Source organism: Canis lupus, chromosome 18, assembly GCF_003254725.2.
Source record: "Canis lupus dingo isolate Sandy chromosome 18, ASM325472v2, whole genome shotgun sequence".
NCBI classification, from domain to species: domain Eukaryota; kingdom Metazoa; phylum Chordata; class Mammalia; order Carnivora; family Canidae; genus Canis; species Canis lupus.
The window spans coordinates 43,203,194-43,223,627 of record NC_064260.1 but is presented as its reverse complement, the minus strand read 5'-3'; the positions used below and the strand labels follow the sequence as shown (position 1 = coordinate 43,223,627).

Below are 20,434 nucleotides of genomic sequence, written 5' to 3'. Positions count from 1 at the left end.
GTAATCTCACCCACTCTCATGGCTATAAAAGGATCCGTACACTGGTGACTCCCAAACTTTTATCTCCAGCTCAGACTTTTCCCCTGAATTCCAAACTCATATAGCCAACTGCCCACTCAACACTTGTCAAATAGGTTTGATTACTCTTGATCACCTATCCCCCAACTTCCTCCTCAGAGTCATCCCTACCTCAGTAAGTAGCAGCTTTATCCCTTTGGACCAAAACCTTAGTCATGGCTCTTTTCCTCTTTTTTCCACACCTTATATCCAATCTAATAGCCAACCACCCTGCCTCCACCATTAAAATACAGACTTGGACCACTTGCATCAACTCCACTACAACCTCCTTGGTCCAAGCCACCCTCATCTTTCACTTAGATTATTACAATAGCCTCCTAATTGCCCTCCCTCCTTTCCATCTTTGTCTTGCTACAGTCTATTCTCTCAGCAGCCAGAGTGCCTTTTCAAATTTCAAGACAGATCCAGTTACTCCTCTATTCAAAATCTCCTCCAATGGTATCCCACCATACTCAGAAAAAAAGCCGTCCTTTAAAACAGCTCAAGAGATTCTAAGTGATTTGGGCCTCTGTTAGTCTCAGATCTCCTCTCCTCCCCTCTCCCCACTGCTTAATCTGCTCCAGCCATACTCACCTCTTTTTTGTACTTCAAAAACTCAAAACAAGTTCCCCTCTCAGGGCTCTTCTATTTGCTTTTCCCTCTGACTGGAATAGTCTTTTCCATAAAATATCTTCACAGTTCACTCCCTCAAAATGTTTAGGAAATCTACATACAGCAGTTGCGAGAGAAGAATACTGAAATAAAGACTACAACTGTCCTCAGAATTGTTTCTCTTCCCAAACTTACTGTGAGGATCTTCTTTCTTATGCCAACAATACCCTTTTTACCTTCTCCCCACCTAGCCAAATCTCAGCCAGTCATTCAGGTCCAGATAAAGATTCAGTGATAAATGGAGACCTTCCCTAACCATTGCAACTCCCAGATCTTCCCTTCTTTGAATTCTCAGATAGTTTATCATCTCTCACATTCATCTTAAAATTTAACCACACTGTCTCACATTGTAACTTATATGTCTTATCTCCCTATGTGTGCACACGCGCGCAAACACACATGTAGAATACAAATAATGCCTTGCACAAGTAGTTCTCAAACCTGTAAAACTTCAAAAAATACATAAATTCACAGCCTACCCTTAATGATTCTGCACTCATGATGTTTGATTTAGAGCTCAGATATCTCTATTTTTTTTTAATTCCCCCCAGAAGATTCTGAAGGATAGGGACTGGGAATCATTGCCTTACAGTCCTCTACGTCCTTCAGTACCTATGAAAGTAAGCCCTCAAAGAGCCTACAGCTAGAATGGACACCCCAGAGAACCAAATCCATTCCTTCATTCCACAGGGGAACAGCAATCCAAGAAGTCTACATGACTAGCCAAATTCTACAAAGGTTAGTAAGAGGTAAAGCCCAACCTAAAACCCAGATTTACTGCTCTCAATCTAGGAATTCTTCCATTAGGCTGTGCATAAATAAATGAAAGTAATAAAAATCCACAATTCACAGACAGGCACAGTAAACAGTGATTTTTTTTTATACTTGACCAGTTATTACAATGTCCAAGTTCTTTTTTTTTTTAATTTTTATTTATTTATGATAGTCACACAGAGAGAGAGAGAGAGAGAGAGAGAGAGAGAGAGAGAGGCAGAGACATAGGCAGAGGGAGAAGCAGGCTCCATGCACCGGGAGCCCGACGTGGGATTCGATCCTGGGTCTCCAGGATCGCGCCCTGGGCCAAAGGCAGGCGCCAAACCGCTGCGCCACCCAGGGATCCCCTACAATGTCCAAGTTCTAAGACAGTGTGCATTATTAGCTTCTATATGTTTGAAAATGTGAGCAACATTAGCTGACAAAAGACTTAAAAGGCCAGAGAGTAATTGTGAGAAGGCTAACAATTAAAAAATAATTTTTACCACGTCCTCTTGCAATATGTATAAAAACTTATAAAATCATTTATTTTATAAATGAGAAGTATTAGGAGAAATAGACAGAAAGAAGAAATCTTCCTTCATCATGCTATAAAGTACAAAAATCCTTTATTCAAAAGCTTCCACAGCTCACAAAGCTGTAAATGTTTTCTGAGTCTAATCATAACATAAACTTAATTACAGATCAGACTTAGTAAATCACCCCATATCCCAAGATAACTCAAATTCTTATCTTAATAATCAGTTAACCCAGGTCCATCTTGTCTTGCCATCAATAACAAAAAAACAACTCAGTACCTATAAGGCATTACAAAAGAGTTTGGGTTTATCCTGGTGTATAGGGATTTAAGCAAGTGTCTCCTATTAACACTAATGGGAGTTCTGGGTGTAAACCATAAGCACCAAGGAGGAGGATCAATGCCCAGCACTGCATCAGTGAAAACCCTTTCTATTGCACTAACTGCAACTACTGGGACTTGTTCTCTCAGAAATGGGATTATAGACCCAAATTCCTATGTCTCTAAAGCACAAAGATAATTCAAGTAAAAGTCACTAAGGAAGGTCACTAGTAAACAGCTGATTTTAAAAATATACAAGAAAAAGCTAAACTAAAACACCTGACACACTGAAGAAATTTTATAAAATAGCACCAACCAACATGCACAGAAGAAACTAGTGAATTGCTGGAGATAAAAATTCACACAAAAATTCAACAAGACTAAGTTAATCAAATTTTTAAAAATTAGAGCACAGTAAACCCAAGTATAGCCAGAAGCTTGTCCAAAGAAACACACACAAACAAAACAAAACAAAAACTCCTCCCCTGATGGAGCCCTAAGTACACTACAACCCTTGCTTTTAAAACACAGAAGAAAACTCCTGCTGCATTGATAGCCAGAATAATCACAGAGTACTTCCAGAAAAACGGATAACAATCACAAGCTGTTAAGGACGACCAAACTAACTAAATAAAAATTATAGCACCTTATTGTCTTCCCATACCGCCTCACTTCTCAATATAGCACTGCTGTACTCACCAGGCTAGAAAATGAGCAGGTGCCTTTCAGGCTATAGAGAAATTACTGAGACACACACACAGCCCAGTCACAAACACAAACACAAAGGGAATGATATTCTTTCACTTGAAGGGGCTTAAGAAATGCAAGGCTTTGCTGTAGGCCTAGAAAACTAAGAGTAGGCCTTACCGAAGAAATGAGGAAAGAGCCAAGATTTACTCCAAATCCACATTCAAAGACTAAAAGAATTAACATTTATCTCAATTAAAATGCTTTGACAACAATCCTTAAAAAAAAAAAAAAAAGGAGAAATTAAGATTTTCCCCGTTCCTAACCCCAAGAGAAAATCAGAATCTTTTCTCTCTACACAGGTTTAGCAAAAGAGAATCCTGACTTAAGGCCTGAAAACTAAACATGGTTCCATAATACTCACATTAAAAACAAAACATAAAGCTATGTAGTTCAACATATTGATTCTTTATCATTGCTGCTATCATTAATGAACATTTAGCATTTTATCTGTACTTTCAAATGTCAATGAGAAATTGAAAAAGCTACAATATGCTGGGGATTTTAACTTTTGAAACAAAAACCACAAAGAAACACGAGTCTGAAGCATAAAGCCTCAAACATGCTGATAAGTAAGTGGTCCTAAAAGTTGAAAGTGAAAGCAATATACACCAAAAAAAAAAAAAAAAAAAGAAGTTTGTTTGATATTAATGCTAGCCTTTAAAACCAAAAATATGTTCTGTTACAGAAGACTGAAATCAGGGCTTCCATTAACCTTGTTAAAAAAAAAAAAATCCCATGAGCATGGATTTTTTTTCCTAAGTCTCTTCATCAGAGCAGCATGGGGTCCCATTAGGCACCCTATTTTACTTCCACCTTATAAATAACGTTAGCTATTCGCTATTTCCATGGAAACCAAGTACAGAGAAACCCACTTAAATGAATACCGGTTAAAGGAATAAGTTTTATTTTAGAAAGACTTTGCTGCTCTAGATGAACTCTACTGGGGAATACTACAAAGTTGTCTTAAGTATAATTTTTAAAAATATATCTTTGGTGTAGAGGAAGCTTATTAGCGGTCCTGTTAAGTAAGTACACTCCTTGCACTAAACTAAATATGCCAAACAGCATCATAACATTAAAGATACCTTTTCAATGCATTGCACAGGGGTTTAGATGCACAACACCCAATGACCATGCTTCCTCATGCATTGGGGTGGAATAATTACCCCTATGGGTCTAATTTAAACTAATAAAAGCAAGGAAATTCAGAAATAAGGTTACCATCACCTTGTAGTGATTAGTAATGAAAAGCCCCACAACCGTAGGCACATATACAACTTACTACTCCTCCAAAGAGGAGTGAACAAGGGAGCAAATAACTTAAGTTCCTAATCACTATTACCAGGTCCAGGGATAGCAGATAGTCAAAATTCCCTCCTCGACAAACTATCTTACAAGTTATAACATGTGTTATTAGTCAATTGTTATATACACATATGTGACATAGACACAGAACATTCAAAGGAGAAAATGCAGAACAAGATTTAAGAAGTTGCTCTACATACTACTCTAGAAAAGACCATACAAAAGTTGCCAATAGACAAGTGTACATAAAATAAGATGCAAGTAAGAAGGATAGTAAATTCAAAAAACTAATAATCGTGAGTTTCCAAAGACAGAAAGGGGTAAGAAAACTAAAAAAAACCAGCGGATGTGGTTCTCCATTAAGTTACTGATGGCTCAGATATCTTCAATAAGTTAAAAGACAAATGAAAGCAGTATTCTCCTAAAGGGTGATTACCAGTATTAAATTTACAATGTATGAAAAGAGTTAACATTCTCACACACATTTTTTCCTTTGAGTATATTAACAGATCTCTTTGTACTGCATGTTTTAAAAACATAAAAGTACTTTCCTTGTATGTTTCACACACTGTAAACATTGGCAAAATGATAACATGAAGTTGGGTTAAGAGGTATGTGGCTTTTGCTAATATTACTCACTCTGCTTTTGCATATGTTTTTAAATTTCTATAAAAAGTTTTTTAAAATCTTATAAAGTTAAAATTCTCATCTCAAATGTTTTTCAATATGTATAACTATATAATAGATGAAATGTATTACATATAGATCTTAGAAGCTACTGAATTTAAATCCAATATAGCCATTAACTTAACATTTAACCACAGCTAATTTCCAAGTTTCACTTTTCTTACCAAAACAATTCAGTTAACAGTTCAAAACCACTAGGAGAAATCTGGAAAGGAAAAGATCTGCTATTTTGCAACTACCAATTAATGAAATGCAATCAATGCCTAAAAACAAAGCATTATAGCCGTATTTTACATTTTACAAATTAAAGAAATTCTACTAGCCTTCTCTATTATTCAGTCAAAATACTTTTAGAATCAGCAACACCAGAATTTCCAATTCCTTCTCCAGTTAGGTCCACAGGACTACAGAGAACAATCGAATTAATTAATGCTTCCTATTTCCCTTACCTTAGTTTAAGTAACAAAGCTCCCCCTTTCCCCACTATGCCCCCACCTCACCCCCTACCAGAAAATATAGCAACTTCTGAGGTAAACAGGTCTTTTTCTATTCCCTTCCTTAGTCCAAATAAAAAAATGTTTCACAAATACTCAGTTACTTCACAAGTGATTTTAAGCTATCTATTATCCAACTTCTGGCTGACAGCCCAAAATAAGGAGGTCCACAAACTGTTAAAGCCTTAAGGTCTTGATAACAGCTCTGTTTAAAAACTAATGATTACAATGGTGTTGTGTTTTGTTTTTAAAAGACAGAGAATAAGATGGTGGTGGCCTTGGAGGGAGTGATGCACAGCAGACAGGACAGCATATATACAGAAGAGATGGCAAAGGGATAGTAAAGGAGAGGGGAAAGGAAAGGCCATGGAGGGAGTATGTGCAATCAATGTGCATCTCTCTACGAAGCAGCTAATGTACCACTGAACCAGACAGGTTCCCGCATAAGTATGATAGGAGTGCAGCCCTGACATGAATGGCCCAACTTTTACAAACTGGGCAGAGACAGACTGATTTTCAAAATCGTACAATTCTTTAAATCAACCCCAAAGACCTCATAGGGTCTAACTCCTATATTTATTAAAATGAAGTATACTTTTAACATTCTTTAATTCCATTCACCCAAAAGAAGCAATTTTTTGTAAGCCCTACATAAAGAAAACGTAATACTGTACATACATGGGCAGCCCTGGTGGCTCAGTGGTTTAGCGCCGCCTGCAGCCCAGGGTGTGATCCTGGAGACCCTGGATCCAGTCCCACGTCGGGCTCCCTGCATGAAGCCTGCTTCTCCCTCTGCCTGTGTCTCTGCCTCTCTCTCTCTCCTCTCTGTGCATTCTCATGAATAAATAAATAAAATCTTAAAAAAAAATACTGTACATACACTATGCTAATTCTAAAACTACAAAGCTTCACTTACTGATCACTTTAGCAATTGTAAAGTAACCTTAAATTTTTTTTAACTGGAACTATACAGGGGTGCCTGCATGGCTCAGTCAGTTAAGCATCCAACTCTTGGGTCACAGCTCAGGTCTTGATCTCAGGGTCTTGAGTTCAAGCCCCACTATATGGTCTACTACAAAACTCCTTAATTTTTTAAATATTTGTTGAGCTAAAGTACAGCACTTTATCAACACAAACTTCCTAGAATTTCTGCTCAGAAAGCAGAAAGGTTTTAGGAACACTGACAAAATAAAATCTAGCAAATGCTTCTATCTACCTTCTAGGCCTTTATGAACTGGTACAGTTGGGTAAGTAAGAACAAAAAGTTAATGGAAGCTATTATTCTACTTTAACTCAAATGCTCATCAGTGGTTACACATGCCATATTCATGTGTAAGCTATTACAAATACATTTGACGAATCCTAGGGAAAAAAAAAAAAAACTATACAGATGAAAGACCAAAAAAGTTTCAAATCCAAATTGGTAGTGAATGAATAAAATTAACTCTATTTCACACTAAATGATCATTCCCCCTCCCTCAATTACTGATTTCACTTACAGAAAGATACATACACACAAACATACACACTCATGCACACTAATGGACATATTAAAAACTCAGATATTTTACAAAAAAATCTTAAGTCTGAGGTCATTGTAAGGCAGAAACTTAAAGAGTGGCTTTTTGGGGCAGCCCAGGTGGCTCAGCGGTTTAGTGCCGCCTTCAGTCCAGGATGTGATCCTGGAGACTCAGGATTGAGTCCCATGTCAGGCTCCTTGCAGGGAGCCTGCTTCTCCCTCTCCCTGTGTCTGTGCGCCTCTCTCTCTCTCTCTCTGTCTCTCATGAATAAATAAATAAAATCTTTAAAAAAAAAAAAAAAGAGTGGCTTTTCTCATAACCAACTTGTTCTCAGGCCTTTCTAGGCTCAATATAGGTAACATACAACAGTTAAATATAGAAAGAAAATTAAAATTACCATAAGAAAAGACCAAGCACCAGATGAGAGGAAATTTCACAAAGGCAAAATGCCCAAAATCAGAAGGCAAATAAATAATGTCCATTGTTACTAGAAAGCATTTGTGTGCCTCTACAATTGTTTCCACTAGTTATTCTACTCAAGCATGTGTTCTCAGGGGTTAAGCACACACTTTGTCCTGAGCAGCTGACCCAAGTGACTGACCAGCTGATAAGGATTTTAGACTTTTTTTTTTTTTTTTTTTTTTTTTTGGATTTTAGACTTTTGAGTTATAATGCCTGGTCTACTACTGACTCCATGCTAGGTGACCTACTGTAAACCACATCACCATGTTGGTAATAAGAAGAGACTTCTATCACCAAGAGCTTTTTTTTTAAAGTGCCTTATAATATTTTAAAAAGTCTGTTAAAACTGGCATATTCCCACATATTTTCTATTTCTCCCAGAACTTTCACAAACAAGAACTCATTAGATACACTTTTCCCATCCATACCTTTTCTCACCATGACATTTCAGGAAAAAACCCTCCTTTCCAGCTAAGCTGTTCCATATTTACTCTTTTCCCATATTTACTCTTTTACCGTAACAATGGTAACAGCAGTTATTGCTTATCAAGTGTCTTAAGATTTCCTCATTTTATCATTACATCAATCCCAGAAGGTTGGTGTTATCAGCCCTACATCACAGATGAAGAAATTGAAATCCAAATGAACAGCGCAGGGCTTGGTATACAGCACATATAAGAGACATCTTCGCTGAAGGGAACTTAAATAATTAGTCTAAGATCACACACTCAACTTTAAGTGGCTGTACAGAGATTTCAACCCAGGGGTCAGACCACAAAGCTCAGGCTCTTTTCCCACTATGCAACATTTGTCTCAAGCCTTAAAAGAAGAAAGGATTTGAGAATTAAGGTTAAGTAGTGATACCTAACAACAGTTTCCATTTATTTAGTGCATACTATGTGTCAAGAACTCACTGAAGTTTATACCTTAAATTATTAATTCCTCCTAACAATCTGAGGCTATGGGTACCATTATTTATTCATATTTCACATATGAAGAAACAGAGGCAAAAGCACAGAGGGGTGAAGTGATTTGACCATTATTACAGAGCTAATATGTGGCAAAGCAGGATTTGAGCCCATGCAAACTGGCACCAGCTCCAGTCCTGATACTCAACCATTGAGCTTTTATTTACTCCCTTGCTAAAAACTTCCCTTCATCTGAACTGCATGAAAACAAAACTTTTAACCTTTTCAACAAAATTACTAGATTGTAAGCCTTCGTGCTTTGACTAATAGAAAAACTAGTAGTACTCTTCTAAGCATGCATACCAGACTTCTTTGCAGGCACAAAGGGTATGCCCTCGGTGATTAGATCATTGCACTGTTCAGGAAGTGGCACACTGTAAATCTGGTTAAGAGCCCCCAGCCCATATCTCTCCACACTCAGAATCACACTAACCATGCACTGCAAGAAGCAGGCAATTCAGAGATGTCCCAGTGCAATCTTCTATAAAATGAACGTCAGTCTGGAAGTATCCAAGTGTGTATGGTAGTACCCTTCCAACACCCTTTCTTCTTCTTCCCAAACACCATAAAGAACACCGCAAAAGGAATGAATGAATCTAAGCTACTTAAAAACCATAACAAATGTCCAATGATAACTACAAATTTAAATGAGAAAAAAATGCAAAATTCTCATAGTTTTGTAACTTGTCCAAATTCTACATTCAAAAAAGGATGGGCCTCAAAAAAAAAAAAAAAAAAAAAAAGGCACAGACCTCTTTGAAAGTCTCAATCCTTATACTACCTTATTATTATAAATGTCCCTTGAAAGGTGAGAGAAAAATAAATTTTTACCTCAGATCCTGAATATTTTGATATACATATTTAAAACAAAAATCATTAGTTACAAGTCATTGGGCTTTCCACCCTAATATCTATTAGTATGACAATATATTTAATTACATAAATAAAAATAAAGAGCATAGATTTAATATTCCTATGCTAACATGTAATATACACAGAAAAATAAATACAGAAGAACAGAACTGGACCTGGAGGTACTAAGAACTTGACACAATGAGAAAAGGAACTATTGCAGCTCCCTCCATTGACATCGTAAAGTTGCCACATTTTCTGGGCTCTCTTTTGAATTAATGTGGCATCTGTTCCAAGTACAGCATGCTAACATTTTACTAAAAGATATTTTCATTCTACATTTGTATGTGGTTTGCTTTTTATTTGAACTCCTGTTTTATTTCAGTGGTCATTATTTCTTTATACCAAGTTGTCCATTTGGCATTCCTAATCTATCTCCCCTGTGCACAAAAAGGGTGGGGAACCATCAGTTTAAAACCTTCTAACAGCAATAATTACAATATGCTTTGCATATAGATTAAATAAAGAAAATAAGCAGCACAAAGACTTTTGTAGGCTTTTTAGTATCAGGTCCTGATAAGTTAACAGCATCTGTTCCTTTCAGAAAAAGAATTCAGCTCTGAAGTACTGGGGGGGGGGGGGGGGAGGAGAAGGAGAGGAGAGAAATAAACAAATACTAAATAGAGTAATCTGAGTTACAAAGTTTGGTCTTCATGAAATGATGATTTCAATTATTTGTACATATCCAACTCTATCGAATGAGAACTGCTTTTTAAGACATCCTCAAAAATGCTGCAGCAACAAGCCAAATACAACCACTTGTACTTAACATGCATGCTGCATACTCCACACTGTTACGTCATATCAGGCACAGAGAAGACGCTTACCAAGCTATCCTGCGTTCTATAAACTGCCTAACAACAACAGAAAAAGGCACTGCCATCTCTATGGTGGGAGTAAGAGCTGTTGGGGTAGGCAGCCTTTTGCCTTTGGTCAACTCTGAAGAAAACAAATAAGGCTTATATTTCTGTCTTTTAAGCTCACCTCTCTCAAGGCCTTTACTCTCAATCTTTCAGCCTTTCACAGAAAGAAAGCCTGTTTCTTTAAAACTAAAAAGCTACAAAAGACCACTCCAACCTAAAAGGCCCACACCTAGTGCCAACTGTCCTCCAGGTGTCCTCACGACTGCCTCTTCTGCAGAAGAATGGCCTATCTAAAGTTGTCAGCTCCAAGTGGGTGCACCCACCCTGGAGAAGGAAGGGGGCCATGGAAAGAATTATTGCAATTTATATTTTTAAATATCACCCTTTTAAAAATTTCAGCTTCCCTGTATATTTTGTAACATGCATAAAACACTAATTCAGAAAATTACATATAAACATATTTATTGGTAGCAGTACTTTTTTAAAGTTTGGAGACAAGAAGCTAAGGCCAAAAGTAGAATAGAGGAAAATTAGGCTCTACCATTCACTTTTTGAATTCTTGTCTCTGCCTCAGTTTGACCATCCATGACATGAACTGAGCCCTCTACACACTTTTAGGACTATTTCGAGAAATAAGAAAATATGTCCTAGGGCATGGTCTGAGCCACCAAGATGAAAAGCACATATGAATGCTGCCAATGAGAAATCCCTTGAATTGGCTTGTTAAAACTGATTATACTGGGGGTGCCTAGGTGGCTCAGTTGGTTAAGCATCCAACTCCTGATTTCATGATCTCGAGGTTCTGAAAAGGGGCTCCACTCTGAGTATGATGTCAGCCTGGGATTCTCTCTCCCTCTCCCTCTGCCATCCCTACCACTTACCCCCTACTCCCACTCCTGTGTGCCCTCCCTCTCTCGCTCTCAAATAAATAAATAAACTGACTATACTGTAATTCAAATAAACTGCTATGCCCCGTCAGACCCAGTTCTTAGAATTTTAAGGCCAGGCTTCAGCACTTCACTAAATATGAGTCTAAAGAAACATTAAGGCACCTTAGACACAAGGAGTGCGTTCTAGGACCAGGAAGACTTTTTAAACAAATAAAACTTCTTGTGTAATGAAAAATTTATTACCTATGAAATAAAATTTTTTAATTTAAAAATTACAAAGGTGAATTATGACCAACAACCTTAGCAACAAGATAACACTTTCAAAGCCAGAATAAAAAGATTATATTTAACGTAGATTATAAGGCCTTTAGGATGTCTTATTTTACACAATGCCAGAAAAACAAATGGCACTCAAATAATTTTCCTTTCTTTTTTCATTGCTTTAAAAAACAATGGGCTATCAGTATAGCATTTAGTACTGATTGAGTGAGTAGGGATAGGGATGGGAGTGTGAGGTCAGCCAACACTACTGACATAAAGATGTGAATACCAGGACTAATTCCTATGCAGGGTATCTATCTGTATGCTGATTAAGCAGTACTTGGTTTGCATTTCCATTAAAATATTACAATTATTTTCTCAGCTTTAAAATGTATTTTAATTTGTAAGTGTTGAATGAATGCCTCCTAACAAGAGAGCCCACCAGTTTAAAAAAAAGTTATGTGAAGCCATAATTGATCTCTTTATAAATAGTAGCTACCAGAATAAACTAGTAGAACTTAATTCTGAAATGATGCCTCCTAAATCACTTGCACAGGACAGAAAATGGTATAGCCATTGTATACTGGTTAACATTTTTTAAAGTTTTAAAAATAACAATGATCATCTCTAAGCCATTAGGCGCAAGTAAAAGAACTTAAAAATGCTTTTTGCCCCATACGTAATAACCAGTAAAGAGTACATGTTTATAATCTTAATGTATAAAATCTTACCTCTCTCCTTCCAACCTCACTCCCACTTCTCACCTGAGCCTTATTTTCAAAAATAAGGCTTTTTTAAATAGCCACTTGAAAAAAGTAAACTTCAAGACAGTATTATGGTATAATTCTATTTATTTTTGAAATGGATATAGTATATATTTAATGCACAGGAAAATTTAAAAGTAGAATGGAACGACTTTCATTTTCTACTTTATACATATCTATATGCCTAGAATTATTCAGATGAACTGCCTCTGTAATGTTTCTTTTTTAAAAAAAGGACATTTCTCATCAAACCCTCTAAAATGTTGATCGTTACATAATAATTAAAACAGCAAATGTAAAATATTTGCACTTACTAAGAAAATGTATAAAATAACCTACCATGCTAAAGTGCCCAAATTCCAACCTTAAGAAAGTTATCAGTCCCCACTCCATGCTAGGCACTATGCTTCACAACTAACATACAATAATGAACAAGATAGGCACTATCCCAAATACCTTCGTTTCCGTTCCATTTCAATGCTCACTATTTCCAAAATATTCAATCTAACCCAACCAAAACCAACATGAAACATTCTCAAAATGATACATTATAGCTGTGGCCATTTTAGTAAATTGAAAATTTTTTTAGTAATTCATTTTCTAGGTTTCTAGAGGAATTACATAGTTTTTAGTACAATACTATGGACACGAGAGGCTCTGGAATCAAACGTGGGCTTAAATTCAGGTTGTAGCATTTGCTACACCTATGTGATACCAGGGAGGCCTACATTTCCTCATCTATAAAATGGGGGTAGGATATTAATAGTAAATCCTCAGAATATTGCTGGGAGGATTACATTTAAATGAGATCCTACATGTAAAAAAGCTTAGCACTATATATAGTAAGTACTCAGTAAATGTTAAATTACTTTTATTGTTATTGTTATTAAAATAACAACCCGAGTACAAGAACTGTTCATAATTTGCCAAACCTTTCTTATATCAATGCCACTTCTCCAAGAACAAATATATATATTTGTGGAAGTTTGTATATTAACACATAAAAGTAGTTTTCAACATAAAAGCCCGTAATTCAAAGTTTTTATTACCATAACAACACCCTAGTACATTTATGATATTTATATATACTACATATATACACACACACACACAAATGCATCAGTGTATATTGTCACTGACTATGCTGTAAACATGTTAAGAACTTGTCTGTTATCCATGGGCAGGGGGTATTCAGATCACCAAGTATGATTCTAACTCATATTATTTAAATTTTTTAGATATCAACATTGTTAACACAATATAGACAAATATCTTAAAGTTCAGGCATTTACTAGTGATTACAAACTCAATTTATATATACTACTTTAGTCTATGAAGTATATTCATCAGTATTATCTCTCCCAGTCCTTTAAAACAGCATTGTGAAGCAGGCTTTTACCATTATCCCCATCTTTTTTTTTTTTTTTTTCTTCATTATCCCCATCTTAATGCTGCAAAAACTAAAGTCCAGCAAGGCTGAATTTCCCAAGAGCATACAGGTAGTGACAGGACTGGTCTTAAGGCCAAGTCCTCTGACACCATCACAATTGTTTCATTTCCATTGTCCTGGGATATTTCATTAAAAAAAAAAAAAAAAAAAAGACAGAAAACTGTGCTCGATACTTTAGGTGTATTAGAGGATTCTATAGGGATTACTATGGCTGCCCAGTTTTACTCTCCTTATTTCCAACTTTAGTGTTTCAAGAATTACACATGTGTAATTATATAACGCCTATAAGGAGAATTCCTCCAAATCTGATCTTTCCAGCATTGGCCAATTAACACTAGAGACGATTTTACCCCTTCTACTTAGCCCTCTGTATTTAACTTCTTTGTAACCACTGAATTTATTTTATTTTAATGTTAAGTCTTAAAAAGTCAAGTTAATATAAGATAAATAAAGCCACTCATAATGTGGCAGCATTATCAGATCACATCTCACAAATTTCTGACACATCTAAAGAATCTATTTAATGCCTAATACACAAATATTAACAAATTTCAATTCATATATATAAGAGAAAAAAAGGTTAGTATTATTACAGTGGGTTGGTTTGTTGTGTGAACAAATACTTAAATAATCACTACTAAAGGCAGGATTCTCTTAAATAAACACAGCAGCCATCAGCAATATTATTCTAGGAACTCTACACAAGGAAAAAAGCTGGAATAAGATACAGGCAAGCAGGTAAGAAAGACACTGTCTTGATTCTGTATACCCTCAAACTAAGGCACATACATCACAACTTATGCTTACATTTTTCAATATTCCCAGATGTCCCTTTTCCTTCTCAAAAAGCTAAAAGAGACCAGCCATGAGATAAAAATATCCTATAAGTTCAAGAGCCTAAAAGAAGTTAAGAGTGTCCTAAAAGAGAAAAATAATGTAAAGACTTAAGATTTTTTTGAAGCTAACATTTTAAGTACAACCCACAGACCTGAAACTATTTTCTTTCTGGGGCTGCTCACTGGCCTCCAATACATCAATTCTCTTAACACCGTGAACTGTAGTGATAGACTGGTTCATGCTTCTAAACAAAATAGAATCTTTCCAAGGTTACATACACTGTGACATGAGGAACATTTTTGCAGCATCTCATTTTCCTTAATCAACTAGTTTGCATACTTTACCAGTGCAAATATTATGAACAAAGAAATTTTCACATTTTGAACTTTCCAAAGTCAACCAAGGGCCGTGGTATAGCGACAGAGAGTACTGAATAGAGAGGGCTGAATTCTGGTCAAAATTCTGCTGTTGGTGGGTAGTATCTAACTTCAGGCATATATCATTCAGGGAGAAACTGAGGTGCAAAGACATCTTATATACAGCAAAAAATTCTAAGGAACTGCCACATCATGATCTTAAGCCAAAAATTTCAAGGTCTTGTCAGAACAGGCTGGGCTTCTGATCAAATAATAATGCAAAAAGAGAGGAAAAATGTGAAGCACGCTATTTATTTAATGACAGGAACCACTATTACTACTGCTGCTGCTAATTCTAAACATTTACTGAGGCTTTATTATGTGCCAGGCACCGTGCTAAGTACTTTCACAGATTTCGACATTTAATCCCTGCAACAACATTCTGACATTCATTAATAAAGTATCAGAACTTTAAAGAATAGAAACAGAAATTTAAATTTTACAAAGGAAAATATAAACAAATTATTAAAGAAACCTTACCTCTCCCTCTACCTTTCATTTTTTTCCCCCTCTACCTTTCAGATGACATCTTTGAGTATTAAATTTACACTGAAACTACATCTACTTTCAGGAATCTGTCTTCCATTTAAAAAATACTAAGATTCAAGATTTTGACAATTATTACAAAATAATTTTTTAAAAACCTTTAAATTTAAATATGGGCACTGAGTAACTGGCCCCATTCAAAGAAAAGAGAATAGCACATATATCAGGCCCTACCATAATAAGCTCCTAATGCCCATATTGGCAATCTATATGCTATAATTATAAAGTGATCTATAGCAGCACAGACAAAAAAAACTTACAATTGCCAAGTTTTAAATATATAAACACAAACATATATACACATGTATCAGTTACTTTACATATAAATCTTATAGTAGCTGATTAAAAAAAAAAAAACTATTCCAAGGTAAACTAAAACACTAGGGTGTTTCTGAAGACTCACTTTAGAATACCAGCACCATGATAATCATAATATTAGCAATCAAATTTTACTTAGCAGAAAGTTCTTAAGAGGCTTGGGAAGCTGTTTGTATAAAATGGAGTAGACAAGAGGAAAGGGTTCTCTGTGCTGTTTAAATCAACTACAGGTCCCAGCATGCAACGCTCTAATCCGGAGTTAAGCAAAAGCCCGAAATGCATCCTGGGAATTGTAGTAAGTAAACCACTTCACCCTATCACAGCAAGTTTTAAGAAAGTCTGAACTATCTAAGCACAATTTGACTAGATCTTATTATCAGGGCCTAGTAAAATTCAGATCGAATCTGTTTGCTTTCTGCTCTGGCAATTTCCTTAGCACATATTGGAAAAAGTATCAATGAATATTTACATCAACATTTTCACGTCAGAAAAACCTGACACAGGATAAGTATATAAAAGAAATGCTTAAAAAGCAAAAAGTTTTATAAAATTTTAAAATTATTTTTTAAAACATCATTTCTAGAGCCATATATTTAAAGTTTGGTTGGATCAATTTCAAAGCTCCCTATTCCCTTCCCCAAGAAAGTTTTAATTGTTTTACCAGATTTTCTCTTGACAGTCTTTCAAGTTATATTTTATAAATAATTTTTCTTCCTGGAAATTCTCATACAAAAACATTTCCCATACTCTAATAATGTCTACTAGGAAAAATATTCTTGTATTTTTACACACATAACACCATCACACACACAAAAACAGTAATACTTAAGTTTCTCTTTTGTCAAGTCCTTACTCAATATTTATGCCCTCTACTCCTAACCCCTCATTTCTCTCTCTCTCTCTCTCTCTCTCTCTCACACACACACACACACACACACACGTTGCCAGAAAGAAGACTTACAAAAAAATAGAAATGAGATCCATTTCTCTCATCCATTGACCTCCTCTAAAAACAAAGAAATTTTTTAAACTATCAATAACATGTCCAAATAGATAACTTTGAGCTGTTATTTATGTATATACAGTTTCTACACACACCCCTACTTCTGCAAGACTAAGGAAGGAGGCTGGGAAAGAACTAAGTGCAATCTGCATCAGGAGGCCTAACACAGGTGGTGGGTTATTTTCAGGCAACAGCACCTTCACAAACATGCTGTGGAATACAGTCCAAGAAATTCCTAACAAGGAAAGATAAGCTGGCACACAAATTTAACACAATCCAGCTAAAAATCACCTGCAACACATGTTACTACATTTCACCATAAAAGTGACAGGCTACTACAGGATCTGAAGCTTCATCAATACAACATACTGTCCATAAGGCCAGATAGCAGTTGCCATGGTTACTATCACCCACTTTTATCAGGAAATTATTGTCATTACTCTGAAGTTTTTGGTACTTATTTAAAATCTGGAAAAAAACAATCTAGGGTCTGACTGTTAATTGAGTGAAAGAATCAACTACTATTTCATTTGTAAGCATGCTGCTTTAGAGATGCACATGGTTAACAATACTTGGATCTGCAGCAGAAAAAAATCAATTCCTTTCTGCTGCTCCTTCTCCTCAAGTACTGACAGTTTGTATTCTCAATGCAGCCAAAACAATAAAACAAAACCCATCTTTTTGGCTTCTGTGTTTAAGTTATTTTTTGTCCCCTAGGCCTACAAACAGAGTCAAAATAAAGCCTAGATCACCAACCTGTTAGGCCCCATCCCCTTCCTATCTCCGTATTACTGGTTCACTTTTTTGTCTATTTAAAAAAGCAGAAAACATTTCTATACATGATTCCAAAATATAGATAGGAATAGTTTCCTTCAACAGAGACCTGCACGCTATTTTTTTTTTTAAACGGGGGAGGCCTTGCAATGTATTGGAAGGAGAGAAGTGGAGGGGTATTCAAACTGCCACACAAGTTTCCAGTGTGAGAAAGTTGCTATAGAAAACCCAAAGGTTGACTGAATCTCACATATTATCTCTAAATGTGGTGGAAGAGTTCACCACCACCCCAGTTTAACACTGAGCCAATAGACAAGTAATATAAAAGTTATTCTTAAAAGTCTACGTCAACATTCTCACAAAAGATAACTCCAGAAATTTAATGCACAAAAATTTTACGAAAGCCTACAAAATAACACAGCCACATACACATACAAACAAGAAAACATATGCTATTTAAAAAGTAATTATATACAATAAACTTAAAGCAGTGTTAGCATATTACTGTCTTAAAAAAAAATCTTAAAGCAGCAAAAATACACACCTGGTAAAGTTAAACTGATCAAAATATATTGCTGTGCTCTTAAAGAATACTTAGGGCCTACAAAAAAGCCATGTACAAAAGTTCCTGAGAAGTCAACAAAAATTGTGAATATTTCCCAGCACAAAGTAACATGAAGATTCAAACATATTTCAAGAAATCAGGTCCAAATACAGAAATAAAGGAATTCTGTCAAAGGTTAGAGCCCTAAAACTTTAATCCCTTCCTTTTCTCCCTTGGAATAGCAATTAAATACAAAAGCTTTCAGCAATAAAATACCAAGAATACAAAACTTAAAGGCACATTACTATAACCTTAACTTCCGTATTTCCTCAAAAAACAAAACAATACAAAACAAAAAACCTTAGTATTCAATATCTGAAGGATGAAAAAGTTAATACTACCCTAAGAGGTTTCATTTTTATTTAAACAGTTAAATGTTTTTCTCACTTCACACAGAAATAAGTTTCTATATTTAATTTCTAATTAAAGGGGCTATTTCATAAAGAGCATTAGCTTCTAAAATATTAAGATACTAAACCTTTTGATATGCTCATAAACACAGGGACTCCCAATTAACTCTATTTTATTTTGTTTTAGTCCAAATTTGTGAGCAGAGTCTATCAGAAAAGCCCCAAATCAAGGCTCTGAGTTTTAAACTTTTGCGTTATTTTTACACAAAAATGTTTCAGTGCACTCCTCTAGATTTGAGTAGTCATTTCCTCATGCATCCCTCTAAAAAAAAATAAAATAAAATGACATACACGTGTACCTAATACTAATACAGTTATACATCTTTTTCACTTTGAAACAAGCTTGAAAGCTTTAGTTTGTAAGAATTTTTCAGAAAGTTAACAGAATCACTCAAAACAATCAAAACCTTAACTGTGACATCTGTTACTCTGTGTGTTAATGAGAGTCTATAGAAGAATCCTGAAACTTAAGTATTCACTAAAATCAGCTACTATCACATCAATGAAGAAATGAAAAAAAATTTTAATGGGGGATACACATTTCATAGGATCTACACACACACACACAAAAAAAATTTTTTTTGAATTATGAGAAACTGCCTCCACAGCATTTTTTAAACAAAGCTTCAACACTGTAACAAAGAGCTTTTTGGTAACCACAGTAGCATTTAAAAAAAAAAATTCATCACTTGTTGGGGGTACACTTGTAAGGTGCTCACTTCCAAAACGATGTGGAGAAAGTTAGTATTTTAAAGATAGAAATTTCTGTCCATGTATTTAGTTACCTATCTCAACATCTGCACGGCTTCTAACAATTTACAAAGAACCTTCACATGTATTATCTCAGTCGATCTTACTGAGAAAAAAGTATAGTATTATGCCTAGAAAACCGACAAAATTCAAAGCAGCTTCTTCAAATTTTCTACACATTCCTAAGTTCCTAAAACTTTGATATAAAACTTTACAAGCCACCACAGTAGCATGATATTCCCAGGGATGAATCAATTCACCTAACACTAATAGAGCTTCAAAGGGGCATGTGCTGCAAATGCTATGAAACTTTCATCTTTATGCAGTTATTGTTAAGTGTTACTAACAGACATATCAACAATGACCTGTACTCACAGATACAACTTTACTTACAGTTCAAGAATCTCAGTCTTTGGAGACCAACTCAAATATATCAACCATACGTATTTATAAAGCTAAGTGCATAAGAATTTATCTATTAGGGTCACTGACCATAATTGTGAGGGAAAAAAACCCAAGAAATTAAATTTTTTCCCATACAGTATCTTCCTTTCCAAAGTCTCGTATCTCCATATCCTATCTGTCTTAATATTATAGGGATGACACAAAATCTAAAGCCCCAAATCATACCAACTTCTTTTGTTTATAGCCATTACGCATAATCTGTTCAACACCCCACTCACCAATACAAGACTAACTCTTCATCAAAATAAAATAATTCTAACAGCACTCTGTGCCTAAGCGTAGCATTCTTAAACTATCCACAATAACAAATCTACTTCAGGTAAATACGGTAAGCAGGTAAAAAGCAATCAAAGATTTCAGTTTCAAATAGCAAATGTAATTTATTAATGGACTTTTAAATGGACTTACTCAAAATCTTTCTGGAACTTTAAGGCGTTAATCCTGTTGCTTAGTCGAAGCTAATAGAGCTGTAATAAGTAGCAAGACCCTCAAAATTCAGAGATTTGCTTTATCTTGCTGTAGCACCTCCTGCTGGATAGCATTTAGAGTTCTTCATGTAAGCAGAAGAAGAGTATTTCTGAGGCAGCTCCTTCTGGATGATTGAATGGGAAAAAGGATGGACCCTTCAAAGCTAAAAGAAATAG

General features: G+C 35.4%; 1 protein-coding gene across 24 annotated transcripts in view; it reads right to left on the bottom strand.

The window, feature by feature from the left end:
* PHF21A (PHD finger protein 21A) overlaps window positions 1-20,434 on the bottom strand; it is a 197,281-nt gene that overhangs the window by 173,518 nt on the left and 3,329 nt on the right. For 10 of the 24 annotated variants that reach the window (XM_035701236.2, XM_035701240.2, XM_025451976.3 and 7 more), the window contains one exon: window positions 20,199-20,382. The exons of 12 other annotated variants lie outside the window; for them this stretch is intronic. The gene's annotated coding sequence lies outside the window, so the exon portion shown is untranslated. Of the gene's footprint in view, window positions 1-6,255; window positions 6,412-20,198; window positions 20,383-20,434 lie in introns of those variants that run through there. 2 more of the 24 variants (XM_035701226.2, XM_049097080.1) reach the window with 2 other exon arrangements.